Source organism: Heptranchias perlo, chromosome 4 (genome assembly GCF_035084215.1).
Source record: "Heptranchias perlo isolate sHepPer1 chromosome 4, sHepPer1.hap1, whole genome shotgun sequence".
NCBI classification, from domain to species: Eukaryota; Metazoa; Chordata; class Chondrichthyes; order Hexanchiformes; family Hexanchidae; genus Heptranchias; species Heptranchias perlo.
In genome coordinates, this window is record NC_090328.1 from 107040388 (window position 1) to 107058805 (window position 18418).

Consider the following 18418-nt stretch of genomic DNA (forward strand, 5'->3'; position numbering starts at 1 on the left):
TTTAAGAGTTTGCCATCAACTGACATTAACTCACTGGCCTATGTTAACTTGGATTTTTTTCCTTCCCTCCACTCTTCAACAGGAATGTCGTATTGGCTACTTTCCAGTCTCCTACCATATCTAAGGAAGATTGAAAAATTGTGATCTAAGCCTCTGCTATCTTCTTCTTTCAATAGCCTAGGGTGCATATATTAGGGCCTGGTGACTTATCCAATTTGAGTTCCGCTGTTCTTTTTGACCAGTGCCTTTCCTACAGTTATCTCAAACGTCCTCCTCTAACACATCTACATTCTCACTTCCACCATCATTTATAAAAACTGATGCAAAATATTTATTTAATATATTTGTCATACTTTTATCTTCCACGACTAGATTTCCTCTCAGCAGTCCTGGGTGGGGGGGGTGGGGGTGGTGGTGGTGGTGGTGGGGGGGTGATTTTAACTTGCTCAAATCGGCATTAATGGAGCAGCGACGGTCTCAAAATGGAGTCAGTAGGCTCACCGCCCAGCTAACCCTGACAATTGGCCTGCTGTGACTTTCGCACTGGCTTACAACTGGGCAGCCGAAGCGCCTGCCTGTTCTTAGGCAGTAGGGCCCTTCTAATATGCAAATTAGGGTCTTATGACATATATAGGACCCCGATTGCCATTTTAGGATAGAACTGGCCCTGCTCGCTCCACTTTCACTGGCAATTAGTGCCAAAGAGGCCCTGGAGAGGTAAGTTTTAAACTATTTTTATGAGGCCAGGAGGCACAGGAGAGTTCCTCCAATCCCTGGAAAAATACAGCGGCCCACTGCTGGCCTGGGCACAAATTTCCGCCTTCCCCCTCTGAAACCATTGACCCCATCTCAAATTATGTCTGCCCACCCTAATACACCCTTAGAAGATAGAGTGGCCCATAGCCACTCTGCCTGAGGGGCCCCTTCTGGACCAAAGATAATACTTTAGAAAAACAACCTTCAGCTTCCAGGGGAGCCATTGCCCCTGCAGACTAAAGGTTTGGGGCCTTTCTAAAGGCCTCAACATGACTCACGCCACAGATGTGAGTTCCATTCAAACCAAACCAGGATATAATGGGTGGAATTCCCTGGGAATCTTAGAAAACGCCCCTGACATTCTCCCTGGATGTGAAAGGAGGAGGTGAAAGATCTGTCCATGGCCCTGACTCCTTCATCAGAATTTTAAGGATCAGTGCAAATGGAGCAGAATAATGGCTTATCTGAATTCCGTCCCAAATTCCCGTCCCCCACCCTTCGCCGTCCCCCACCCTTCGCCGTCCCCCACCCTCCACCGTCCCCCACCCTCCACCACCTGCGTAGAAATCTTCCTTTCTGCCCAGGAATTTCGAGGCCTATGGGTTTGACGCCATCCATTATTTAAATCTTTCAAAAAAGGATCCAACAGCCACTATGACATTCAAAGAAAACACTGCTACAGCCTATACAATTACTGTCACTCGTTTTGCCTAAAAATTACAATTAGTCCTCAACACGGCCACCATTTATCCCCATTCAGCCTGTATCCAAATCGATCTGGGTTAGTTTTCCTTTAGATTCTTATTCTATGGTCATTCCCAAGGCTCAGAAATCATACAGAGCAAGATGACCCTAGGCTGCAACGCAATGGTTTATGCTGAGAGTTAGCTGGTCTCAGGCAGGGCTAACTCTCAGCACAAACCATGCATCAAACCTGGGACCATCTTGGTTAGTGGAGCTGCACTTGGCGCTTGGATCTGAATCTCAGTAAGGAGTCAATGCTTTTAAGGGAGAAGGGGGGAAAGGGAGAAAATTGGATAGAAAAATATTTACTTACTCCATAGATTGTTGTCATTCCACAAATCTGGGCAGGTCACGCAAGATGATCATCGCATTTCTAGAGATTGTAATAAAAATACACAGAAATTTTTTGGATTTAATTTTACCCAAATTTTCTGTTTCTTTTTTAAAAAAAATTCTATGTTTTGTTTTAGAATATTGCCATGCAGAATACTAGAAACATGGCTCATTAACTACATTGTGATTGTAACCCCTATAAAATGAAACATTAAGATATGAACCGTGGGACTTATCATCCCTGGGAAACATTCATTCTTACAGCATCGTGATTTTGATTGAACCCTTTTCATTACATTATTAGAGTAATTGATGCCCATTTAAATAACTGCTAAAAACAACAAGCACATGTGTTGTAGTTATGAACTCTGATCTTATATTTAGAGCATTTGGCTTGGCTGGTTGTGTATTTAACCCATAGTACTTAGAAATATAGACTGATGTATCAGAACAAGAACTACTATTTGATTCATTGAGAATGTCACTTTTAATAGGACCTACTTAAGAAAATGAAAGGAGCCATTGGAATGTTAATACAGACTTCAAATTTCAGCCGAAGTATTATCTTGAAGTCACATGCTTCTTTTTGTTACCCTAATTAAGAGCAGTCTATGAAGATAAATATTCTGCTGACAATATATATTTTAAAGAAAATCACTGCTGCCTGTAACAAATTCAGGCCATACTTTCAACAGCAAGGTGGCCTGATTGACTGTTCCGTCTCAGACTCACTTCAATCATACAGAATATTCTATCCCCTCTCGTTCATTTTAGCACCTAAGTACCTAGTAATAGACATTATCAAAGACTAAGGATATCTTTTGATGTTGTTTCAGATTTCTAATGTTACAGGCCTTAAAATTTGAGTATTCACCAAGTTGAAGTCTGATTCTAATACACAAGCTGCCTAAACCACCAAGGAACATGAAGTTACCAATCCACAGTAGGCCAAAGGGATCAGTTGTTTACCAATCTTTCCCTAGATGGCTAAGTCTGCTAAGCAGATTGATGCAGACCTTCCACCTGAAAGAAAGCCTCTAGGCCAACAGCATTCCATTAGAACCCTAATTCTCTCCCCTGCAAATTCATCAGAAATGAAAATGATCAAATACAACTTGGCTTTACTGGTATGGTTCAAGTTTGTGGGGGGCAGAATTGGGCCATTTAGCACCTGTTTTGTAGGCACTACACAGACTCCTAAGCCCCGAATATGGCGTCCAAGAGGCACGCGCACAATTCCGACGTGAAGTGCGCAGGACACCATATTGGTAAAGGTGGTTGTGCACACGCACCGAATGAACACTGGCAGCATGTAAAGTAGGGAGATTATGATGTAGATCAGTGTGCAACGCTAATTTGAAGCAGCTGGAAGCAACTAATGCCCTGTCTTAACCTCGCACAGCTGAACAGGATTTAAACAGCATGAATGACGCCCCACCAGCGCTATTTAAAGGGATCATACAGGAGTTGCAGGTTAGTTGCTGGATTAGTTATTCTGCTGCTGATATAATTGTGCATGTTCGTGCCAGGATAACAGGCATAGTTCAACCAGCACGGCAGGTCAAAGGCTGGCTCTGGGCGACAAGGGTTATCCACTCTTGAAGTGATTTGTGATTCCAGTCCAGAACACACACACATGTGCACAGCAGGCGTACAATGAGAACCATGCTGCCACACGGAATATCATAGAGCACACCATAGGCGTCCTTAAGCACGCTTCCATTGCCTGGACCGCTCTGGAGGATCCCTGCAGTGCTCAGCTGAGCGGGTATCAAGATTTGCCATTGTATGTTGCAAGCCGCACAACCTCGCCATTATGAGGGAACAGCCCTTGCCACCCCCTATCTGGTGAGAACCTGAGCAAGAGGCAGAGGAAGAAGAGGAAGAGGTGGAGAAGGAGGAGAAGGAAGAAGAGACAGAGGAGGAAGTGGAGGAGAAGGAGGAAGAGGAGGAGGAAGTGAAGGAGGAGGAGGAAGAAGTGGAGGAAGAGGCAGGGAGGCAACAAAGTAGACAGGCCCTGTTGGCCAGGGTTCTGCATGATCAGATGATTAATGAGCGATACCAGTAACCACAACGACACCTCCCCATTCACCAACAGTCCCGTATTCCTTACCTTTCCTCTCCTACATGACCACAAATCGTCCTCCTTATGATTATACATTGCTTCCTCCCTCAGCACATCACAGAAATGAAAATCAACACCAAATACAAATTCATAATCACATTTATACATTTACACATGAAATGATTCAAACAAACTGATACTATTCACCCTGGTGCATTCCCTCAGTGCCTGTCGTTCATGTGCCTTTTGCTTTCCTAGTGTTCCTACGAGGTGCATCCCCAGTGCCTGGAGCATGGGTGGTGGAAGGCTGCTGACCTTCAATTGAGGACACTGCTGATGGCCTTGGAGGACAACCTCGAGCAGCTCTGGCCTGGGAGTGCCTGGCTTCAGACTGCAACATCTCGGTCTGGGCTGCAGCAGTCTGGCCTGGCTGGGTGACAGGCAACAGCAAGGGCACTGGCGGAGTGACAGGGGTGGGAGTAGCAATACTATCATCCTGAGAGAGGACAGCAGGTTCATCTTCCATGGTGCCACTGCCACTCTCCCGGGGTGGAGCCTCAGCAAACCTAGTGATCTGCTGGAGAACAGATTGCTGGAGTGCTGTGACCCCCTGGAAGTCCCATTCCACAGTGGAACTATAGCCATGATAGCAGCAGTCTTAAACATGTAATGCAGCAGTCTGAGCTCCAAATGCAGCAGTCAGATCTTGGATGGCAGATGTCTGTACTGCAATGGAAGCTGAGACATTGGTCATCAGATGCTGCACCATAGTGGGTTCTACGGGTGTGCTGATGGAGGTGACCATTCATTCCGCGTGGAAAGGATGGGTTCCAAGCTCTGCTCTAAGCTCAGCGCCAAGTTCAAAGTGGACTCCTCCATGCCTTTTGACATTGTGCACAGGCTTTCTGGCAGGCTTTCCAGTGCACCAAACATTTGGTTGTGTACGCCCATCAGCTTTCTTCTGCAACCTGGCCTTTCAAAGTCATCATCTGACTTGTCTGCAGCAGAACTAGTGTGCAATCTCACCCTCTGGCGAGCTGGCACCTGCGGTATCCGTTCCCCCCGCCCTGGCTCCTGCGCATTTGTGCTCAGTGTCTCACCATGTGCAGATCCCTCTTCCATCCTAGCCTCTAAAGGAGGTGCAGTGTCAATATCTGAGCTGGTGGCAGCGAGTGTCAGATCGAGTGACGGTGTCTCTTCATCATCACTGTCATCTTCCACTGCCTCCTCTGACTGTGCAGGTTCCAGTTCTTGGGTCTCTGAAATGATAAAGGGACATGGGTTGAGTTGTAGTGTGAGGAGAGGAGAAAGTAAGACGTGTGTGCTTACACCATCTGCAGCACATGAGTCAGAAAAGATTGCGGGATGAAGGAGAAGTGGGAAGCGAGAAGGAGGATTAGTTATGCAGAGACCCTCATCATCGATACCTCCAGCACCGCCAATGGCCATGGCTCAGCGACGGTCTGTCCAATGATGGACAGCACTATCTCTTCCATGGAGGTGAGGACGTGTGGGTGCGCCTGTCCTCCCCCAGTTCTTTCCTGATGCCTACTGTTGTGCACCACCTTCTCCTGCAAGTGTGTCTGTGAGTGTCCTGTAAGATGTTTGGGTGATGTGGTTGTCATGGTTGAATAGGTGCCAGTGTGTGTGACCTGTGAGTTGTGGGCATGAGACTTGCAACAGTAGTAATGTGTGAGGGTGAGATGCAGCATCTGATTCGAAGGGTTGCGTACTGTTTGAAAGAGTTTGTTGGTAGGTGGGTGACAGGGGGGTGTAGTGCGTGGAGGAGTGGATGAGGCTAGTGGTGCAGTTGGTAGGATATGCCATTTGGCAGTTGAACTCACTCAGCTTGCCCACTTGTGTCAAATCATTGAACTTCTTCCTGCACTGCATCCATGCGCATGGTGCGATGCTCCTGGCATTTACCTCATGCACGACTTCCTCCCACTATATCTTGAGCATATATCTGGAGGGCCTCTTACCCCCCCTCGGATATAGGATGCCCCTCCGTCTGTCCACCTCGTCCACCAAGGCCTCTGGTGCATCGTCTGAGAACCTTGGTGCACAATCTCTCCCAGGTGCAGCCATTCTCACTATCTTTCAGCACAGAGTTACTTTCCAAAGGACTTCCTGCATCCACAGTGCACCTCCTCTTTAAGGGTTGCAGGTTGCCTTTAAGTCGTGCTAGCCACTCCCGATATCGGGGCCCCCTGCAGGTGCACGCAGCCAATCAACAGCGCAGGTAGAGCTGGCAGCACGCTGCAATAATTTAAATCATCAGGCAGCACTAAAGTTATGTGCTGCAAGCATTGCTACGACTGGGCGCGGGTTAAACGCGCATCGCAATCCCAGCGCCCGTTTTCGGGGGTTATCCAATATAACCTCATTATGTCATGAATGGGAAACTGTGGACATTTGCACCTTTGTTTCAAAAAATAATTCAGGTGTTTTAGGACATGAATTGGGCCTAGTCATTTTATGTCCTTCATCTAGACTGGTGCTTTTCTTTATTGAAGAAATACATGTTAGGATTGAAGAGCACATTATTCTGTCACAAAGGTGACCATTTAATGTTTTTAATTGGTGTCTTTAAAGATCACCCCTTACCTTCTTAATTTGATTTATTTAGACACTTTTCAGGGCTAAGTCCAAAGCACTATTATCTAGAAATAGTGTAACTTAGCTTTTTGGTATCTTTATTCCATTTTAATTGCTCAAGAATGATATTGCAAGTCTTCTTCCTCATCTTGAGATTTTAAGATTATTAATTTAAATATATCTTCCCCACTTCAAAAAAAATAGACAGACTTTACATGCTAGGTGAATCCCCTCATTTTATTCACTAAATATATTTTAATCGAAATGTATATGTTTTCTAAATGTAATTATTTATTTTCAATGATTTCCTTTGAAGTACATCTCACTATTTTTCAAAAGATTGCTCAACAGATGAGGTGATTTCTCAGAGGAAATGGAATGCTGTAAAGAGGTATGACTTATTTAAAAAGTGATGAGAGAATGGGAGGAGGCAGTGGTACTATCTTCTTTTGAAATAGTATCTTACATATCAAATCAGGTCCCTGTTGTATTCAATTCTTCCTATAACAGCAAATATATCAACCAGCTGTCTGAATGCTGAGATCATAACAGTCAAACCTGTTCATCTCAACTCTATTTGATATGCTGAAATGTTTATCTTTAGCAGGCAAAAACTCATGTTTTTAATAGACAAATGGATCTTCACCAGGATTAAGCATCAAGTCAAATTGAAAATCTGAAATTGTACTCTTCATCAAGCACAGCTTCAGCATTTACTGTCCTGCAAAGATTTCTAAATGCATACTTACTTTCCCTTTAAACATTTTTTTTTACCAAAATGAACCTTCAAGTATTTGTCTTTTCCTAGCATACCACATAGAATCATAGAATCATACAGCATAGAAGGAAGCCATTCGGCCCAGTATGCCTGTGCCGGCTCTTTGAAAGAGCTATCCAATTAGTCCCACTCCCCGGTTCTTTCCCCATAACCCTGTAATTTTTTCCCCTGTTGTGTTACCTAATTAACACTGAATTAGTCTTTATGAAAGCTATAAACATACACTCATCAGTACATTATACATTTCCATTACAGTTGCATGTGCATGCCCTTTTTTTCTACAACATAGCTCACTGTCCCTCATGTAACTGCAATGGAAATGTATAGTGCATTGATGGCTGAATGTGTATAACTTTGAAGAAGACTAATACAGTGTCAATTAGGTGTCACAACAGCGAGAATAAAATGAGGCAGGTGAAAAGCTTTAGCCACATACTTAATTTTGAAAGCACTGATTTATGCCAGTGATCTCCAGTTTGTATATACTACTGAACAATGTGACTTTATTTTTTTGGATAGATTATTTTTAATTCCTGTGCAAGTTGTTAAAAATTTAGATTAAAAGCTCTTGCTTTGATGCGGGGGAGAGGGGGGAATGGGAGTGGGGTAGGGAGAAAGCAAATGGTTTAAATGTACCGTCAGATATGCTAGTGCTTTTATCTTTGAATGATAGATTTCTTGATCCCCAGACATTCAGCTTTCATTTTATGGTGAATTAGTAGACAGCAAATGAAAGCCTACAGATTTGATTGGTTCGTGTGCAGGCACTAATCCCTGGTAGAATTTTGTACTCTTAGAATACAATTTAAATTTTGCCTCATGCTTTAATCAGCTCAGTGCCCATTCTACCCCCAGTTTTTTATAGGTTTTATGTTAGATTACAGCACTAACACCGGCAGGCTAAATAACATGGAGCATTTGAGCAAAGACTAGAGTGTTAAACCACAGCATTCTAAAACTTTATAGACAAGGAATCAAAGAAATCTGACTCCCAGTGTTTGGGCAGTGTGGTTTATGATTGAGAGAGGTTCCTAAATGACCAGAATATCAAGATGGAGCACTTTGGGAAGAGGAAATCAAGGACATTCGAATGTTTGTATTTGCATGGAATTATGGGAACTTTAAAGTTAATGCAAGCTTACAGTGTTTGTAGCATTGGCACATGAGAAAGTACAAGGTTCTTTAACAAAGACAGGAGTGAAACTTAGAACTATGAACACATTTGGTCCTTTTGCAGAACTATTGTTTTTACTTAATAAAGTGATGGTGACTGAAGTTGAAAAATGTTGTGGTTCAAAGCTTACAATAGGTACACTCAAGTTTTGAGCATCACAATACAAGCTGTTCAGTACTGTTTCTGAATTGTACCTAAAACAATAGCTGATCTCTCCACTTTTTCACTTTATATACATGTCCTGATTTTGTTTGAGCTACTTGGTTCTACTGCTTGCCAAATTTTGGGCAGTTTTTGTTGAAAACGTTTCATTGGCACAAATTTAATTATGAATCATTATAATGTTAAATATGCCAATCTTTCGCACTCAGCTAAATATATTACCAAAGATGTCTGCAACTATTTACAGTTTGTTTATAGAGGCTTTACAGAAATGCTGAGAAGCTGTAATTGTAATTCCAGACCAGAGAGATGATCCCCTAAGTTTGTAGGGGAAAAACAACCAAGACCGTGAACATGAGCCAATCATCCAATGTAAGAATTATTGGATATATACTTGAAAAGGAAAAATTTGCAGGGCTATAGGGAAAGAGCAGGGTATGGGATTAATTCGATTGCCCTTTCAAGGAGCCGGCACAGGTACAATGGGTCAAATGGCCTCCTTCTGTTCTGTATGTGCCATGAAAAACTCAGCAACCCAAAGCTTCAAATGATTAAACCTTATAATTTCCACCAGTCATTATATTTAATCCCAACCACAGATTGATTATCAACATAAAGGAATTTGTGGTTCATCCACTTTCAATACTTCACTTAAAATTCCTCCATTACATAAACCAGTGTAACCAACAATTACAATCCAACAAGTCAGGCAGCATCAGTGGAGAAAGAAACAGAGTTAACGTTTCAGGTCGAAGAATTCTGATGAAAGGTCTTTGACCTGAAACGTTAACTCTTTCTTTCTCCATAGATGCTGCCTGACTTGCCGAGCTTCTCCAGCATTTTCTGTTTTTATTTCAGATTTCCAGCATCCACAGTATTTTGCTTTTGGATTACAATCCAACATCTGATTGTGCCCTGCTAAAGGTCCGTTCAAGGTAAATCATGCAAAGTTCCCAGGCCTTGCACTTCCCACATGCATATATAACACACAATAAAATCTGGCACTACAGCAAGTAAAGGGAGTGGGCAGATTTATACCAGTGAACAGAGCAGTCATGTAACTATTGACGAAACACTGTGTTTTTATTACAACATCAAGCGTCCATTGACAGATGTCTAGATGGGGGCCAGGGAACAAAGGAATTGGAACAACAGAACCCGGCAGTACTCCATGCAACAAGGATATCACAATATATAGCTGTCTGGAAAGCACAGAGGATCAATAGGAAGCCTGTTATCACTTCTGCCAACTGATCAAACAAGATCTGCAGGCACAGACCCCTACTATTGGCCACAGATTGATGGATTACAGAGTTAACAAATGCCCTGCCCCACATGCAAGCATTTGCACAGACCTCAGCATCAAACTTCAATGGTACTAGATAGTGGCAATTTGTTACTGGCATGGTGACTTTCTTGGGGAGAGTTATGATAGATCCAATGCAAATAGCCATTTATGCACCTTTATAAAATGCCATCATGTACCTCAAGAAAAACAGCCAATGCCAGAAAATCATGCATGATTCTCAGAAAGCGTTCATGATGCCTTCATTCTCAATTTGTGCCCCAACTCTTCCATTAGGAAAGAAGGTTGAATGTGGTGCGATGTGACATCTCCACGGAAGGGACTACCACCTGCACTTTCATAGATTCTGACAGTTCTGCTTGATTCTGTGAAAAAAGAAAATGACATATTATTTTATCTGAACACTGTTACCCATAAATGCTATGTTAGTGACGGTGCTTGATCACAACTGTGCCCAAGTGAATATAAATGGGAAATGGGAACAGTGGTTAAGGTCTAAAGTTGTTAAACTTTGTGTTAAATCCGGAAGGCTGTAAAGTGCCTCGTAGAAAGATGAGGTGCTGTTCCTCGAGCTTGTGTTGAACTTCATTGGAACAGTGGGACAGAGAGATCAGAGTGGAAGCGGGATGGAGAATTAAAGTGGTCTGGTTACATTCCTGGGCCATGGAAGCCTTCTCTTTGCCAGATTTCCCATACTTCCCTCCACCTCTGCTAATCTGTCGTAACCGTTTACACCTTCTCTAGACCCATCTTTTGTTTCTATACTTGTCTCATTATCACTTCATTTTGTCTTGCACCATCATCACTTTTGTCATTTAATCACTCTCCATTTTGTTCTGATCCTGCCCCCCACCCTCACCTTTTCCCTGGCTCTGTATTTGCTTAAAAGCTGTTCATCTCTAACATAGAGTCATAGAGTCATAGAGTTATACAGCACGGATAGAGGCCCTTCGGCCCATCGTGTCCGCGCCGGCCATCAGCCCTGTCTACTCTAATCCCATATTCCAGCATTTGGTCCGTAGCCTTGTATGCTATGGCATTTCAAGTGCTCATCCAAATGCTTCTTGAATGTTGTGAGGGTTCCTGCCTCCACAACCCTTTCAGACAGTGAGTTCCAGACTCCAACCACCCTCTGGGTGAAAAAGTTCGTTCTCAAATCCCCTCTAAACCTCCCGCCTTTTACCTTGAATCTATGTCCCCTTGTTATAGAACCCTCAACGAAGGGAAAAAGCTCCTTAGTATCCATCCTATCTGTGCCCCTCATAATTTTGTACACCTCAATCATGTCCCCCCTCAGCCTCCTCTGCTCCAAGGAAAACAAACCCAATCTTCCCAGTCTCTCTTCATAGCTGAAGCGCTCCAGCCTTCCAGATCTGATGAAAGGTCATCAACTTGAAATGTTAACTCTGTTTCTTTCTCCACAGATGCTACCTGACCTGCTGAGTGTTTCCAGCATTTTCAGTTTTTATTTCAGATTTCCAGCATCTGCAGTATTTTGCTCTTGTTCTAATTGAATGCATTGACTAGGCCTTAGGCTTGGATTTGACTTTAAGACATCAAAGTACAAGATTGTTTCACTGGGCACCTTGCGGCTCACAAATAATTCTCATCACTTTAAAATGTGCAAAACCTGTTCATAATGAGTTCCTTAATGTAATAACAATCTAGTAATTTATTTCATTTTTGTTTATAGCACTTCGAACACAGTCAGTTCCGTTACTGGTTGAGAAATTCTAAGTAGCCAAATGGATGGCAGCTCCAAAAAGGCATCATAACTACCCATTAATGGCATAACAGTTGGGCTGGATATTTCACTACAGTTGGTGAGAAGCCAATAATACTATTCTGTGATGGAAGGTGCAAGGAAGCAGCACAAAATGTACTTTGCAGATTAAGTCCTCCAAGCCCTCATCACAGCAGTAATGGGGCACTGAATAGATATATTTGGGGAGCCTGACCTTGAGGAAATTATCGCGAGATGTTATGATCTGAAATGTACTGCCTGAAAGGGTGGTGCAAGCAGATTCAACAGTAACTTTAAAAAGGGACTTGGATATATACTTAAAAAGGTAAAATTTGCAGGGGAAAGAGTGGGGGAGTGGGACTAATTGATTGCTCTTCCAAAGAGCCGTCACATTCGCGACAGGCCGAATGGCCTCCTTCTGTGCTATATGATTCTATGATTCTGTAAGACTGCAGCTGTGATCAGTGGTGTCAATGCAGCATCAACGATCCATTGCAACTGGCATCAAAAAAAGTTCTGTGAGTTAAAGAAATGCACTAGATGGACAAAACAGAGCAAGTGTTAACATATGTGGCTTCTATAAGCCATGTCAGCTGTCTGAGGGTCGCCTAACTCACAGGAAGTATCCATGAGAGGAAACTTAATTATCCTGATATCAGGTCCGAGTACAACCAGAACAACAACTTGCATTTATATAATGCCTTTAACATAGTAAAACGTCCCAAGGCACTTCACAGGAGCGTTATCAGACAAAATTTGACACTGAGCCAAATAAGGCGATATTAGGACAGGTGACCAAGGTAACCAAAAGCTTGGTCAAAGAGGTAGGTTTTAAGGAACATCTTAAAGGAGGAGAGAGGTAGAGAGGCAGAGAGGTTTAGGAAGGGAATTCCAGAGTTTAGAGCCTAGACTACTGAAAGTATGGTCGCCAATAGTGGGGCGAAGGAAATTGGGGATGCAGAAGAGGCCAGAATTGGAGGAACGCAGAGTTCTCGGAGGGCTGGAGAGCTGGAGGAGGTTGCAGAGAAAGGGAGGGACGAGGCCACGGAGGGATTTTAACACGAGAACTGTGCAGTTAAACATTACACATGAAGGAAAGCACAAAGCATCTCCTCTGGAACCCACTGACAAGCACCACCTATTATATTAGCGCAAACTATATGGTCCTTGCAAGTATGCCAAGGTGCATTTATGACTTTCCGAATGCTGAAGAACCTTGACAGGCTCATCTTGCTCATGGTGATTAAGAGCTAAGCACATTGTTGCAGCTGTGTTGTCATAATCACAAGGCCAAAGCTATACATGTGTATGGTACAGTGGATGCATAATACATTTTTGTTCATCCTCTTTTGCAGGAGAAGTTGGCTTCCCAACTCATCACAAGTGCCATCAGTTACCATTATCCACTAACTCCCAATGAGCTGGCTATAATGGCATTCTAGATGCTAAGGCTTTGGATGCAGAATTTGGAAGACACACCAGATCCTAAGTTTTTACCATTTTGTGTGCAGTATTTCACTACATAGAATACACAATGGACCATCACATCACAGAAGGTAACATCACAGTGGGATATCATGTTATGAACAATATAGACACTCAGCAGGTGATTTTCAACTGCTGACTGACCATTTCTCACCTGACTAACAGGCAGCCGGCAGTTGAAAATTGGCAAGGCCCCCAGGGCTGCCCCACTGATACCCTATAGGCCTGTAAACGGGTGAGCATAACGCCCACCTGTTTCAAGCAGGAGACTGCTTAAATGTGCAATTTGGGGTCCTATGCCTGTTTACAATTTCCAGGTACAAATGAGCATAATGCACAGCCTTCGCCTATTTGTGCCAAGTGATGAGCGGCCTACCCATCCTTAAAGAGACTACTGGTGGCTGCGTAAGAAAAGGCTCAAAATTCTTTGGGGAGAATATTCGTGGAGTCAGGAGGAGCAGGAATACTCCTCCTGGATTTACAAAAATACAGCAGTTCGCTGCCGGAACGCACTAAATCCCCTCCCGGGTCAGCTCCCCTTCCCCCTCCCAGGCCACGTGGGAGCCGATTAATTTCCCGCCCTCCCACAATGGGCGAGCTGCAACAGAGCATCTGTTTGGTGCCTGCGGTTCACCAACTACATTCAAATGAGTCCAGATCCTGAAAATGGCTCAGGCCTCCCAATGCCAGCTTCGGACAGGGGCTGTGCCGACTTTGCGCCTGTTTCGAATGAAAGTCAAAAATCCCCCCCTCTATTACTAAACACATTGCTTATTGAATTCTCGCAGTATCCATTTTTTTTATGTGCTTATATTGACAGTGAATGTTTGTATATGAAATGGTTAGCGTTAGGAGATTCCCAACCAGAAGTAGAGAGAAAGGCCACGATGAGATCATTACAGAGGGTGCAGCTCTATCCCTGACCCACTGGGGGGACCCTGTGCTGATCTCTAAGGAGAAAAGTCATCAATCAGTTCCCGATGCACTAATGTCTCTTTTTCATCTTCCTGATACTGCTGTTGCTCCTAACCCAAGTATAATGCCTCTATTGAGAGTGATATTGAGAAACATGGGGCAGACCATAACCATTTTGCCATTTTTTTTCCTGTGGCATGCTATAAGTCACAGCCCCTCAAGCAATAAATGCATCAAAAATATTACTTTAACATATCAAAAATCTGCTTGATAATTCTCTTAATCCTTGCATGTGCCTCACCGCAGCGAAGCTTGGCTGGGTTCCAGGCATCGTGTAGAGGTATGAAAGCCTGTGTTGCTGCAGGTAAGCTCGTATCCCATGAGCCATCTTGATTCTCATTTGAGCATCACGTACAATTGAAACATTCATGGAAAAGTACCCTTCTCTATTTGCCTATGCCACATTGTGATCCACAGGCACACAGAGGGATAATAGGCACAGTCAATCATACCATGTACCTTGTGAAAACCACTATTGGGGGAACAATACGTTGGCTTTTTCTGCTGGTGCTGTAGGGGATTTGTACGAAAAAATAAAGAATCTTTCCTAGCTCTCCAGTAATTGAGACGCATACTCAGCACAAAAATCCAAATGCGTGGAACCCATATCAGTGCCTGTTATTATTGGAGTAACTACTCCATAAAGGTTACAGAGATGTTTCTTTCACAGTAAAAAAAAACAATATTCACCACTTGGATACATGTGTATACAACATGATTTTTAATGGAAGGCAAGTGGTTAACAGACCATACCCTAATCCATCCATCATCCTCCAAGAATACCAGGGATCAGATTAATGCAACCCCATCTTTTGACTGCTTACCCAAAGACTATTAACGATCAGAAAATCATACCTAACGAAGATAGCCTTCTTCCTGCTGCAATGCCATGGATTGAACATCTTGATACCAAATGCCCCTTCACTCTCAGGCTGGCCTACCAGGCTGGAACAGGCACATAATGATTTGTAGCCCCATCTCATTAGACCAATAAAAAAAGTATTGTCAACACAGATCAGGTATATGCGCGAGGTAGGATAACATCTACAAAAAACACCACCTTAAAATCCAATTTGGTACAAATTAAGCCAACTTGGATTTTTCCAAAATAATCTAAGGAAGCCCAAGTCATACCCATTCAAAATTCAGCTTCTGATTTGGCACTGGTTCCTTCAATTCACCTATTAAAAAGGCTGGAATATGCCCAAACTAAGCAAATCTTAGATTGCGTTTAGTTTGATTGAACCAAATAAACTGGGATTGTTTGGGTTCTCAAGCCCAAGTATGTGCTTATCTGTACAAGCAGAGGTTTGGTTACTTTACTAATGAAACAGGGACCGTTGATTTATAATTTCAGGGTGCCATAATATTTAAAGCAAAAGCCAAGTAGGTGAGCATTAACTAATGGTGAAGCAGCTCAATAATTACAGATGGCAAAAAAAAATCTGGAGCATTGAATGCAAAATATGAACTTCAATTTGTCTCTTTTGATTAAAGTTATTATTTTAGGCAATCACAGTACGGAATTTGATTCCACATAATACAAATAACTGGAATAAGCTCTTAATTCTGGAGTTATTTTGCATAACAAATGCAAAATAATTCTCTCCTGTGTATCGTGTAATGTGATCATTCTACAGTAATAACATTAGAGCAGCTTCACAGACCCTATGAGACCCTGCAGCCCAACTTTCCAAAACAATGGCATAATGTTAAATCTAATCTTTTTTTAAACAAAGAAATCTGCTTTATTATATACAATCCAAGATAACAGAAGTCAGTGAGTAAGTACACGACCTACCTGCATGCAGGTTAGTGCTTGAGCCGAATTGTGATTCTTTGTAGAATGGGGAAATTAGCTCATTTTGTCCCCATAGAAGGGCCTGCAAACTATTACTGCTGTTTTTCTTAGTGGGTCTGCTGAAAGTATGTACATAGCTGTCATTTATTCTCAGGATTAAAGTCGCATCCTCAAATTGCTCAACTCCTTGATTCATTTACAGCCTTCTTCCTCTTAATCGCCCGTCATCCTACATGGCATTACCTAGGTGATAGATTTGGAAAAACCGCCTGCTAGTCCCAATACACCTGTTTAAGATAGTTTATAATGCAATCACGATAATCCTCTAGCCTTCAATCATAAGGTTACAAAAGTTGACGGCCAATACAATAAATCTGCAAGTGATTGTCCAATCAGTTCAATGCATCAAGTTAAATCAGGAAAACTGGAAACCATTATCAGTTAAAAAATGCAGACCAGAATTTTCAGTGGCTTCTCAACTTTCACATTGAATTCAACATTTGTCAAGTCTGAACCAACCAGCTCAATATGTTTAAAATAAATTACAAAATAAAACACATCTTGCTGAAGGGAGAACTGGATAGTCCTTTGAAATGGATTGCTATGTAAGGATTTGAATGGAAATCATTGTACATGTCAGTGGTTATTAGCAAATAACGTAGAATCTAAACCATAATTACCTTCACATGTACTCCTCCTCCCCACTCCTCCCCGCCCCCCCCACCACCCGTACTAGCATTTAGAAAAGAGCAACTAAATGGACCTTTCAATTACTTTATCGGCTATTTCATAGCGTCAAGTTAAAAAGGTACCAGAATTAGCAAGAACAAAAGGTACAGACCAAACTTCTCGATGACATTTCCATTATCATTCAAACATAAATTTTCAGCACAGCCATGGTGTAAGAGCTGCATTGCGCAGGTTTTTCAGTGGAAATTCGCGTGTAATTAAGCTATGCGCGAATTTCATTGATCTATTGTGTTGCTCCTGAGTTGTGTCCACTGAAACCCCATTTAGCTCATTAGCATAGTTCCGCTTCCATGCAAAAGACCAGAGACAGTGAGTTTCCTGCAATTATCCCAGTTCTGAATGGGTGTAAATTTAGGCACAACACTGCCTGAATCGGTGTAATTGATTTCTGGGCCATGATTTTCAAATGAAATTGCAGGTGCATTGGTGGCAGGGGGGCTGCGTAAATCGGGAAAATCTTGAGCTGGTGAGGAAGCCGGCCCCAACCCGCCGACTTCCGGGTTTCCCACAGACACGCCTGTGTGCCTGCGCGCTTCCCAAATCCGGAAGTCCCGCCGGAAATTAAAGCCGGTGGGATGATAGTTAAAGAACCAAGGGCTCGATTTTACCACCTGCTATTGGGTGCATTCTCGGCGGGGGTCCCTGAAAATCGGGAAATCCAGGAGCGGGACCGGATCCTGCCTCGATCCCGCCCACTTCCGGGTTCCCCGCTGACCCGCCGGCGTGCGCGCGCAGCCCCCGCTGGTGGGAATCCCGCAGCCAATTAAAGCCAGCGGGATGCCACTTGACAATATTTATTTAGGTATTTCAGGTCATTAACTGACCTGATTAAGGGACTATGTGGGATTTTAGAACAAACTGGGACTGTTTCCCACACTGGGGGAAACACTCCCAGATGGAATGGACGTGTTGCAGCTGTCAGCCTGTGGCAGCTGCAAAGGTCCATTTGACAGGTGGGGGGGGGGAGACCCTCACCCATTGCAGGAGGCCACTCTGTCACTTGGGACAAAGTTTGGCCTCCACCACCCTCCTCCTGACGCTCAAAGTCACCAACCTGCACACTTACCCCGGGGTCCGGAGACATGTACCTACCTTGCGGACCCCCTCAGATGTACATCTTGCGGATGGGGGCCGCCGTGGCTGCAGTCATGACCTCCTCGGAGGGCGAACAGCATCACCAGCCTCGCCATCCACGCCGTCCACCTCTGACACGTGGAGCTCCACAACAGAGCGCTGTGACACATCCACCTGTACAGCAGGAGGGAGGGCTACCGCAGAGAGAGATGCGTCGCAGAGGGCACTACCCTCGACACAGGGTCCACAGACCGAGGCTCAGCTTCCTGGACCTCTCTGAGCAGCAGTGCACACGGAGGCTCAGAGTCACTCGACATGTAGTCGTGGACATCTGCAGCCTCTTTCATGCCGAGCTGCTCCTGGCTGGCCTGTGCACCATCTTCTTACCTGTCGCTGTCAAAGTCACCACTGCCCTCCCGAACTTCTCCTCCGCAGCCTTCCAGGATGCAACCGGGGACATCGCCGATGTCTCTCAGTCGTCTGCGCAAAAGAGCCCTGCAAATACACCTACACCCACTCTGCAGTGACACAATGGGTGGCATCAGTTGTGGGTCTTCATAGTGATCCTCAGGAGAGGGCATTATTGCACAAACCAGACAAGATTCGCGAAGACATGGCAGTAGTGGTGCCAATATAATATGTAATGTGAGTTGGTCAGAAATTCAATATAAGT